This window comes from Cervus elaphus, chromosome 11, assembly GCF_910594005.1.
Source record: "Cervus elaphus chromosome 11, mCerEla1.1, whole genome shotgun sequence".
In the NCBI taxonomy this organism is placed as follows: domain Eukaryota; kingdom Metazoa; phylum Chordata; class Mammalia; order Artiodactyla; family Cervidae; genus Cervus; species Cervus elaphus.
In genome coordinates, this window is record NC_057825.1 from 37,369,050 (window position 1) to 37,381,173 (window position 12,124).

The 12,124-nt window shown below is 43.6% G+C and overlaps 1 non-coding gene across 1 annotated transcript; it reads left to right on the forward strand.

The window, feature by feature from the left end:
* Nucleotides 1–9,329: 9,329 nt before the first annotated feature.
* On the forward strand, nucleotides 9,330–9,401 carry TRNAE-UUC. Its single transcript has one exon. It is a non-coding gene; the product is annotated as a tRNA-Glu (tRNA).
* Nucleotides 9,402–12,124: the final 2,723 nt, after the last annotated feature.

Consider the following 12,124-nt stretch of genomic DNA (forward strand, 5'->3'; position numbering starts at 1 on the left):
CACCCCCACTGTCCTCTTTGGTTCATGTAGTTGCCGGTATTTGGGTGCTGGGCTCCTCCCTCTGAGTCAGGAAAGAATCATTTCTAATCCTTTGGCTGACTAAAGTGAGGGACCTGTGTTGGCTTCTTTTAATGTTGGACTCCCAGTGAATGGGGGAGGCAGGGAACACCCACACATGGAAGCTGGCTTTACCTGGAGTGAGGCACGTTGGTCCCTGGACTGTAACTGAAGACATCCCCAGCCCTGGCTTCCAACATAACATCTTTTAGAATGTTTACTGAATGTTCAGAAGGCTTTTCCCTCCAAGGTGGGGCCTGGAAGTGCCTCAAGAGAGGCATTTTGTGATGCAATAAAACAGGGTTTCTTTTTTTTTTTTTTTTTTCTAAAGCAGGGTTTCAACTAACCATCCTCTCTCCTATTTGGGCCCCTGAGCAATCTAGGAACTTCCTAGAAGTGTATGAAGGGAGACAGAATAGGGTCACTGCCGAAGACTGGCAGGCCAATCCACAGAGATTCTCCATGGTGTCAGCTCACTTCAGGGCTTAGTCAGACTGGCCCTCAGCCTTGCCTGGCTTGAGACCTCATGTATTAACACACACAGTGGATCAGCTCTCTGGGGGCTGATTCATTAATCCAACTTTCAGATACTCATGTACGTGCAGGGATGATATTTTGACCTCCTAACCAACGTATTTTTTTTTCCTGTTTCCTGTAACCCTCCCTCCCTTTGAGATGACTGCACCATGAGGCATCTTTCACCTCAAGGCTCCTGCCATAGAGCAGAATGCAGAGACCCAAAGGCTGACTTAGTCTGAGGGAGTTTCTTCCCGCAGCCCTAGATCAAGTTTTCCCAGACTGAAAAGTGCAGGACCCCAGGCACCTGTGGAGGATCCACACTTGCCCCTTGAGTATTCTTATGCCTGAGGGCGCAACAAAAAAAAGCAAACACCATAACAGGTGGCAGAGACTGCAGAAGAAAGGAAAAAGCTTTTTTCCTTCTTTTATGAAAAAGAGATCCCACGTCTTCATTTCGCACTGGGTCCCCCAAATACATAGCTGAACCTGCTGGCAGATAGAGCATTCCTGAAGAAGTTAGCCAAAGTCTAAGAATATTCTGGGGGTTTTGTGGCTTAAGTAAGAATGTCAGTTAGCCCTGCCCAAATTTGCAACAATGTTGGGACTATTTCAAGCTACATGAAATGTCAACAATAGAGGTGAAGGACTGTTACCAAAGCAAATATGTAATGACTGCACAAGGGATAAGGAAACATAAATCAAACTTGCTAAAAGGTGTTTGTGGCTATTCAGCTTCCTTTGGAATAGGGACGAGGTGGATAGAAAGGCTGTCTGGCTAGCTTCCCCTTGAAGCCAGAACTCTGCTTGTTTACCCTGATAATCTAGGAGTATATCTGAGGATTGAAACTTCAGAAAACCTTGATTTGAAAAAAGAGTCGATCTCCCCACCTCATCTTCAAAATTAGGTGCCACCAAATTCTGGTTGTTGCCAATTTGTTACTGAGCAATGGTATCATGTTTATTTTCATTCAGTTCCTAGGATAGCTGAACTTATTTCAAATGGGTCTTCCTTAAAAAAAAAAAAAAAAAAATCAGATATTGGTGTCCTTTTTTGAATTCTCCACTTAAATTCTTCATATTCTTTTTTTTTAAATTTTCATATTCTTATTTATTTGCAAGCACTTATTAAAAATAATATTTGCAGGCACATATTAAAAATAATATTTTGCTTATCATATATGTTGCAAATAAGTTTTCCCAGTTTGTCCATTTCTTTTAACTGTCCCTCTGGACTGTCCCCAAAGCACAACATCTGATGGGAATGAATGAAGTCACAATAACACCAAAATTCATTAGTTCAAATTAGTAGCCATCTAATTTACCACTAATAATCATCTACATTTACTGAGTACGTACTAAATGCTTCATGCACCATTGAAAGTGTTAGTGAAAGTGTTACTCAGTCCTGTTCCACTCTGTGGGACCCCATGGACTAGGGTCCGCCAGGCTCCTCTGTTCATGGGATTTCCTAGGCAAGAATACTGCAGTGGGTTGCCATTTCCTTCTCCAGGGGATCTTCCTGACCCCGGGATGGAACCTGGGTCTCCTGCATGGCAGGCAGTTACTTTAACGTCTGAGCCAACAGGGAAGCCCCATCTACCTTACAATGACCTTACTTACAATGACCCTATAGGTTGGGTACTGCTGTTAGTTCCATTTTATAGATGAAGAAACAGGTGAAAGAAGACAAGTAATTTGTGTTTACACAGCCTAGTAAGGGATGAAATATGGGTTTTGATACCTGTCTGACACCCACCCCGGGTTCCAACCCATATGTGGCTATTGAGCACTTATATGACCTCCCCAATCTTGAAGCCCAAGGATGAAAGAATGATATATATCTCATTTTTTAAAAAATTGATTATATGTTGAAATAATATTTTTACTACATTGGACTAAGTAAAATGCTTTACTGCTTTGAAATTTTTGTTAATGTGGTTACTAGAAAACTTTATTTTCTTGGCCACCCCACTTGTCTTGCAGGATCTTAGTTCCCCCCAGCACCCTAGACAGTGAGAGTACAGAGTCCTAACCACTGGACTGTCAGAGAATTCACTATTTTATTTTACTTTTTTTGTTTTCCTTTTTTTAAAAAAATTAAATATGAGTCACTTTACATTTTTATTGACAAGACAGTTCTAACTGCTTTCCTCCACTCCCATCCTTCACTTGGGTGTAGTCTTTGCGGTCCCTTGATTATTTTCCAGCTGCACGCTGTTGGCCTCTCTTTTTTTGATGGTGTAAACAACAAACATTTATTTCTCACAGTTTTGGAGACTGAGAATTCCAAGATCAAGGTGCTAGCAGATTCAGTGTCTAGTGACAACCTCTTCCTGTCTCGCAGATGGTAAACCATCTTATTGCTGTGTCCTCAGATGGAGGAAAGCAAGCCTTTTAATAAATGTTAAATTGAAATCTCTAGGATTTTGTGTATTTTCTTAATGTTTTCCTTCCTTTTATTAATTTTAAAAATATGCATTAAAATGGTAAATTTTAGGTTGCAAAAAAAAAAAAAATGAAGTCCTCATACACAACAATAGTCAATCTTCAAAACGTTATGCAAAGCAAAATAAACCTGACGCAAAAGGCCAAATATTGTGCGATTCCTGACAGAGGAGATATCTAGAACGGGCAAATTTGTAAAGATGGAGAAAGTAGATGAGAGGTTACCAGGAACTGAGGGAGGTGGGGGCGGAGCAAGGGGGGATAAAAAAGAAAAAGGGGGTGCGGAACAAAGGGCTGCTGGGCGGCCCGAGAGCGGGGCGGCAGGGCTCGGCGCCCGAGGCAGGCATCTTTGTCCGGACGGGAGGCGGCGGCGGCCCTGCGGCGGGAGGCGCGAGGCCGAGCAGAGGAGCGGCGACCGCGGGGGAACGCCAGCCCGAGCGTAGGGCCCGGCCAACCGGCGGAGCGACAAGGCGAGGCAGGGCCCGGCCGCCGCCCGCGCACCCTCCCCTGCCCTTCCGCAGGGGCCGGCGGCGCACGCGCCCTGCCCTCTCCCGGTCCTCCTTAACAAAGAGCCGGGAGGAAGCCCTTTCCCAAGCCCAAGAATTGGAAATAAAGCTGCCGGGCCCTCCCTCTGCTCTGGTGCGCCTCGGCCCGCGCCCCGGGCTTCTTGGCCTCAGGGACTTTACCGCGGATCTCGGGTACTGGGTGGTTCCTGCTTTTGTTTAGCACTTGCTCCTTTTTACTGTGAGTAGGAAGGATTGCCCCCTCTGCCTTCCTCATCTTCCACTATCCCAGTTTTAACCTGTATACGTCCGTGATTTTCCCCATGACCACGTAAAATCTCGCTCTCGCTCTCTCTCTCTCACACACACACACAGTACTCCTTTTGTTTTACACACACGGCACTTCCTTTTGTTTTCCAAAATGGCATCATATAATATACACCGCTCTGCATCTTTTCTGTTTCTCATGGGAACCCCAAATCCCAGATGGGATTCACTTAATATTAATCCACGGCATGAAGGGACCTCCTGCCATGCCGGGTTACTTAACAGTTCTGTCGTTTTACCACCGTAAACGGTGCTGCCTTGAATGTCAGGCCCCGAGAGCAGGAGCAATTCCGCTTTTCACCAGGGAGGTCTGAGAGGTCGTTCTCCCCAGGTCCACGAGTGTGTTGCCGGCCCGCCGGCTGTCAGTGTCACGCCCGCTTTCTGAGCGGAATCCGCGGGCAACACTCCCTCCATTTTCCTCTTTCCCACCCTGCTCTTCCTAAACGTCTTCCTCCTCCCTGGCAACCCGACTTCCTCGGGGCCTCGGAGCTCTCTCCTCCCACTCCCGGGCCACGGTTCACTATCCCCTCCCCCTCACATTTTCAAGGTGCTCAAGTCTCCCCTTATGAAGGAAAAAAGAACCGTTACTCCTTTGTGTTATTTTCTTACTTCTTTCCTTCCATTTTCTATACAACTTGAAAACCTTTTTCTAATTATTTTGCTGTTAGATATTGCGTGCCCGTGGCTCATCATCCAAAGAGGTATATCTGAAAGGGAGAGACCACAGACAGACCCCTGTCTGCTAACCACCCATTTTTCTCCCAAGGCCCTGAGTGATACCACTTTTTTGTGTATTTTTCCAGAACAATTATAGCGACTTATGTATCTTTCACAAACAGTAGCCAGAGGTGCAGACTGCTCTTCAATGCTGCAGGATTTTTTTGAAGTCTACCTGGTTTCTCTGGCTCCTCACTGACTTCTCCCCACCCCCACCCCCGTCACACCATCAAGCTGCCTTCTCTGAGGGGCTGGAAACTCAGATATAGTCCCTTCTCCATTCCCTCCCCTATCTGATCAGGTCCTGGCTGTGTGACCTTTGCAATATTTATCTCTCAGTTCCCTCCTCTTTGTTCCTCTGACTCCTCCTCCTTCAGACCTCCTCTGTCACCTTGCCAGGCCACTGCGGTAGCCTCCTGGCTTTCTCCTCCCAAGGTCTGGTGCTGATCTCTCATTTTGCTGCAGGTCCTAGATCCATCGCAAAGACTGTGCCATGGAAATGGCCCCTTAGATTCAGGAGATCAATCAAGTTTATTGCAGGGAAGAAGCACTGGCTTGGGTGACCAGAGGCTAGGGTAGAACCAAGAACCTGCCCTTTCCTCCCCTCCTACTGCCTTCAGCAAATTCCTTCCCGTCTCTGGTTTCCTCAGCAGATGAGCTCCAAGGCCCTCTGGCTCTAACCTCTGTGAGGCTACAATTACCATTCCATTCCTCTCAGCCCCACCCCACCTACCTCTCTCTCTGCTGCTCCTTTCTCTGTGCAATCAGCCACACTTTCTTTTCGCCCTCGCTGCGCCTCTGGAAAGTCCTCCTTCTTACTCTAAATGTCCAGATCTTACTCCTCTTCAAAGACCTGACTTTCAGTCATTTTTCTCCAAAAACCTCTATAGTGTCCCCCAGTGAGAGGAACTGCTTTGTCTTTGCAAGGCCCATGTTGGTGTTACTTTATCTGTTTGTCTCCAGTGGCATTCACCACACTGCTTTGTAGAGTTGTACCATACTTGTCCTTCTACTGCTGTCTGTCCATCTCCTCCCCCAGGACACCCTAGCCTAATACTTTGCACATCATAGAGGATGTGGTTTTAGGAGTCCCAAGACCTGGGCCCAAGTCTAAGTTCTGACACTCAGTAATTGTATTGAACATGTCATGTAGCCTTTCTGAGCCTCATTTCTCCAAATGTAAAATGGAAATAACAGCCTGTTTCATAGTGTTGTTGTGTCCATTAGATGATGTGGGGAAAAGAGGTTTATGAACTGTAGAGCTATATACAGATCTAAATAATAATAGTAAAGACAAATATAACTCACATGATGGTGAGAGTGATTGCCCTTCCAAAGAAGATTTTTTTTTTTTTTAAAGTAAGGAAATCTTTGAAAAAGAACTTTTCCTCTTGGTTGTAGTCTCAAAATTTGGGGATTGCATTCTAATTCTTCCTTTTAGATCAGATATATGGTATTTAATATGAAGTAAAAGCTAGAAATACCCTACACTTTAACAATGGGGGAGTGATTAAAGGATGGTTAGGTAATGAGAATAATATATGTGATCATCAAAATTATATTTTTGAAGAATGTGTAATGACATGGGAAACTAGTCATAATTTGACTTGAAAGCTTATAAAGCAGGATACTAAACAGTGCGTGTGGAGCAGAGGTGTAAGAGGGAAAGAAGCTTTCTGCATTTTTCTTTGTAACTTTTTATTAGACCTCCAAATCAGGAGCCTGCTGCCAAAGAACTTGGGATACATTCCTGGGCCATGGCTTATACAAATAGTTCACTCCCTGCCTCCCCAGAGTTGGGGCTTCAGGACAGATGAACCAGGAGCCCAGTGCCTCAGGGGAGGCCACGGCCTATCCCAGATCCAGGGCCAGCCTTTAGCCTGCCTGTGTCCCCCTGGCTGACATTCTCTCCACCACTTCATCCAGCTGAACTGTGGCCTCCAGACAAATAGAACCCTCCAAGGCCTGCTTTGACAGTTTCCAGACTGGGTTTACAGGACCACTCCCTCCAGTCAAAATGCAAGCTCCGCACACAAAATCTGGAGAACTACGCTACAAAAGTGAATAAGCAAAAATAAGCCATCGCAGGGCCCTGGGGGAGCTAAGGGACTCCAGAGAGGAGGTAGCATTTCTGCTAGCCATGGAAGGATGGTAGGAATTTGGCAATGGGAGATATTAAAGCCCTGTGATTGTTATCTTACCCATATTTTATATCCCAGAGCGGGGGAGGAGAGATGTTTTGTTTAAAATGTCTTTCCTACTGATGATAACTTTTATTATAGAAAATAAAACAAAGATTAAAGAAGAGAGTCTCCTATAACCTATGACCAATGTAGAGCTGTGGTTTTCAACCTTGGTTAGCATCTTCTTGGGAAGCTTTTACGAAATATCATGAACTATTTGCATGCAGACAATCTGATTCATTTGGGATGAAGTGGGGTTCCCATGTACACACACACTCACACACAAACACACATAAACCAACATCTCACCCCATCCATTAGCAACTCCTGCCAGTTTATCTTCAAAGTATATCTAGGATATGAACACTCTTTACAATTTTCTCTGCCATCATCCTGGTCCAAGTTACTGCCTTCTGCCTGTGTTATTGCTGTAGCCTTCTAACTATCTCCAGTTTCTATTTCCTGCCCCCATGCCCGACCCCAAAGCCTGTTGTCTACATTGCACTCTGCAGAGTGATCCTTTAAAAGCATAACTCAGGTCATGTCCCTTCTCTACTCAAAAATCCCATTATGGCTCCCTGACTCATTCAAAGTAAAAGGCAAATCCTTAGAGTGGCTATAAAGGCCTACCTGACCTGACCTCGCTGCCTCACTGACTCATCATCTCTCACTCCCCTCTTTGTTCACTGCATTCCAGCCCCAAGTCCCCTTTGCTGTTCCTCCAACACAGAAGTGTGTTGATGCCTCAGGACCTTTGTCCTTGCTGTCCCTTCTGCCTAGACTCCTTTTTTATTTCTCACCTTTCCTTCAGGTCTCTGACAAGTGTCAGTCCATTAGAGGGGTCTTCCCTGACTACCCTCGTGGAAAAGAAAATGGCAACCCACTCGGTAGTCTTGCCTGGAAATCCCATGGATAGAAGAGCCTGATGGGCTACAGTCCATGGGGTTGCAAAGAGTCGGACACAACTGAGCAAGCAGCCAGTTCCTGACTACGCTAAATAAACTTGCAAAGTACCCACCTCACCCACACTCCCTGTACTCTTATCTGCTTTACTTTTCTCCAGGAAAGTTTTCACCACTACGCTTACCTATATTGTTAATCCCACGTGCCAATTCAGTCTAAAAAGTCCCTCATGAAAACAGTTTTTCTGCTTCTATCTCAAACCTCTTTTTCCATATATTTTCAAAGTCCCATTGTCTGCCTTTTCCTAATCTTGTGTTCCTCAAATTTCTTCTTTCTCCTGCCTTCACCTGTCAGCTCAGGGAAATGAATTCCAGAGGAGTTATCAGTCTTCCAGCCCCACAAATGGCCCAGACTCTATGCCCAGACTGGACTTAACTAGGACACTCTGCTATGCACGTTATTTATTTCAATTTTTACACAAAGAAGACCTTAACGCTCCTATTGTTGGACAGTTAGGGTGTTTTCCAAGTTTCTGCTATTGTAGCAACCTTGAACACACCCATCATTGTTTCCTTGAGATAAATTATTTGAAGAGGAATTATTGAGTCAAAGGGTACATGATATTCAAGGCTTCTGGTGGGGATTGCCAATTTTTCCTCCAGCTTATCTAATTATAGTCCCACCAGCTGTATGTGATGCCTTTTATATTCTTACGTCTTTGACAAAACTGGGTATTTAAAAAACACTGGGAGGTGAAAAAAATATTTTGTTTTAAGTAACATTATTGGTGAAGTTGGACATCTTTGCATCTCTCCCTTTTTTGAATGATTTGCCTTTACCCTTTTTCCTTCTATTGGAATATGCAGACTTTTATGTATAGCCATTTTAAAAATATTTTATTGAAGTATGGCTGATTTACAGTGTTGTGTTAGTATAGTCATTTTTATATTAATAACATTGACTTGAAATGTGTGTGTATTTTTTTCAGTTTGTTTTTTACCTTTCACTTCTATTTTATACTTTAAAAAAATAATTTAATTAATTAATTAGTTTTTATTTATTTAGTTTTGGCTGCGCTGTGTCTCCGTGGGCGCGTGGACTTTCCTCTGGTTGTCCTGTGCAGGCTTCTCATTGCAGTGGCTTCTCTGGCTGTGGAGCACGGGCTCTAGGGCACACAGGCTTCAGTAGTTGCCACTCCTGGGCTCCAGAACACAGACTCAATAGCTGTGGCCCACGGGCTTAGTTGCTTCACGGCATGTGAGATCCTCTCTGACCAGGGTTCCAACCTGTGTCTCCTGCATTGGCTGGTGGATTCTTTACCACTGAGCTACCAGGTAAACCCTCTCTTTTATACTTTTTAATGCAGAACATTTAGAAATATTTTTAAAATCTAGTTTCTAAATCTTTTCTTTCCAGCTTTTGGTTTTGGTTTCATGCTTCTACATGGCAAGTTTTAAATAACCCCCATGATATTCCCTGACAGCTGAGACCTAGTATAAAATGCAGAGGTTTATAAACCTAGGCATTCCAGCTCTCAATCCACTTAGCCAGTGGTTTTTAAACTTTTTTTTTTAACTGACTTGTTGTAAAAAATAAATAAATAAATAAAAGGTTTTTTTACATTGCAAGCCACTACCCTCAAAAATGTTTATTTTTAAAAATTATTTTAGGGAAGTACCTGGTGGTCCAATGGTTAGGACTTAGCACCTTCATTGCTGGGGCCCGGGTTCAATCCCTGGCCAGGGAACTAAAATCCCACATGGCGTGGTCAAAAGTTTTTTAAAAATAAAAAAGTATCAGTCTTAGTAAATTGACTTAGCCCATCAGTGAAGCCTGACACAGAGTTTGTAAAACACAGATCAGAACCACGAAGAGGCTGCTTTTCTCTCTCCCCAAATCTTGCCCACTTCCATGCCACTTTCACTCATCTCCCACGCCCAGGGGTGACGGAGAGGCCAGACAATCATCAATCCATAGAGAACACTGAAGACCTTGTGTATAAGCACTGAAGCTGAACTAAGCTTTGATTGACATCTAACAGGCAAAAGCAAAAACTGGTTTTGGATTTCAATCCTGAGGTTTAGAATAAGGTTCTCTCTAGTTCATGGTCCTGAAACCCTTACCTTAACTATACTCACTTTAACGTAGTCCTAGAAAACCCCTCTTGTCTACTGTATAATCCGGGATTTGGCAACAAATGGTCAACAGGATCTGCTCCAGCTCAGCTGTTCTAGCAATCAGAGCATAGGGAAAGGGTGACAGTATTTTCTTGGGCAGAGAAACTAATCCGATGCAGTCTTTAAAGGTACCTTTGTATGGAGAAGTCAGCCCTTCTGTGTAAAGGTGGAGAATCATTAGGTAACATACTCTAGGGTCAGAAGACTGAATTCAAGTCCTCATTCTGTCTGGGATTCCCCAAGATTCTGTTCTAGGGCCAAGTCAGAACTCCTCTGTGTCTCATTTTTCTCATCCTTCAATAGTTGTAATAACAGCTTTCTCAGGATTGTAGAGACATGCAGTTGAACCAGCAGTAAGGTGTTGTGCAAGGGTAGTTGTTGCTGCTGCGGGTTCACTCACAGGCCTTCCTGACTTTGAAAGGCTGGCCATTTAATGTGGTTAGTGATCTGTGCCTATAAGCTGAACTTGCGTTAGAGTTAATGGTTCTAATAACCTTAAATGAGTTTTAGAATTTAGACCAGGCTTGGTTATTGCTAGACAAGACTGGCCGTGGGGGCAGGTCATCATGCAATGAGCCCAAACACAAACAGCTAAATGGAGTCAAATGCATGAAATACATATTAATCATCTTTTTCAGAGAGCCCTCCAGGGTTCCTGGAGAGTGAACACAGCCTGCCACCCAGACAGCTCTGAGCTTTCTAGATTGTTGTAGGCCTTCATTTCTTCCTCCCCTGAGCAACCCTCTGACCACTAAACCCCCCAGGGTTCCTTTGGAAGGCAAATCCTAGAGAAGACACCTTGGCACAGGTGAGATGAATTTTAACAGTTTTTGAGAAGTCCGCTGAGGTTAAAATTGCAGATATGCTGCCAAAGTTTGTAACTCTGAATAATGATGAAACCATGAATGGAACAATATGCAAAGCTTAGGCTGAATTTATATAGCTCAGAGCATTTCCACAGGGGCCTCTCGGGGTGACAGGGCACTCCTGATGCCTTCTTCCCTCCCCCAGAAAATTTCCTTCTAGGGACACACCTAGAGGTCTGCCTGGCCCACAGGGACTCCCCCCACTTGTCTGAGAAGAGAGCCAGCAGCACCCAGGATGAGCCCCAGTGGCCCAGTCTGGGGTCCAGAACTCCATTTCCCTGGCAGAGCTAATTGATACATCTGGAGACACCTAACCCAGGCAGGAAACCACATTCTCCTTCCTGAGAATTTGAAACCTGAACAGAGAGTCTCTGAGCCTGGTAAGCTCAAGTGTGTGTCACATGAACCACTGCATTCTAGATAGAAGGTCCCCTAGCCGCCTGGTTCCTGCCAGTCTGGCCCTGTTTGTTAGCTGTTCCTTCAATTCTCTGAGCCCCTAGTCTCCTTCCAGTAAAGTCCTATTTGGATCAAGCAGTCAAAGTTGTTTTGAGAAAACAAAATAAAAGCCATACAAACTACTATGTATAAAATAAATAAGCAACAAGGATATATTGTATAGGGAATGTAGCCAATATTTTACAATAACTTTAAATGGAGTGTAATCTATAAACATTTTGAATCACTAAGTTGTATACCTGAAACAAATATAATATTGTAAATCAACTATACCTCAAAAAAAAACGGCACAAATGAAATAAAAACCAAACTAAGTGATATAAGGAAGACCTTATAAATATTACAGCATCCAGGAAGTCAAATCGTAGTGAAATCGAAAGAGCATGAACTTGAATTTTTTTTTCTTTTAAAACTCTTTCCACACTTGAAGTAGTCTTGAATCTTGGTTCTTTAACTGGCCAGGTGTATAAATTTAGACAAGTTACCCTTTCTAAGCCTCACTTTCCTTGACCATGAAGTGGAGATTGCCAACCTTATAAAATCAGCTGTTTAATTAGTCTAGTGACATTTATTGTGGTCACTCAAGAGGCTATTTTTGCTTATTTCTTAGATCTGGGCTGCATGACAGCTGAAACTTCTGGCAATTAGTGGTACTAGGGTACTTTGAGTATCATTGCACTTGAACATTTTGTTAAACCAGGAATCTTCTCTTTCTCCATTTTCTTTAGGAGGCATTGTGGTCAGAATGGTCCTTTTGAAAAAATGGTGGTGAAAGACACGTAACATAAAATTACTGTCTTAACCATTTTTAAGCGTACAGTTCAGTGGCATTAAGTACATTCATATTGTTATGCAACCAGAGGATTTACTAAACATTTTTATGCTTTACTAAAAATAAACAAAAACCTTTCAAACCCTTTGTCAGACCACTTGTCTCTATTTTTTCTGGATTGGAAACTGCAGTGACTGTT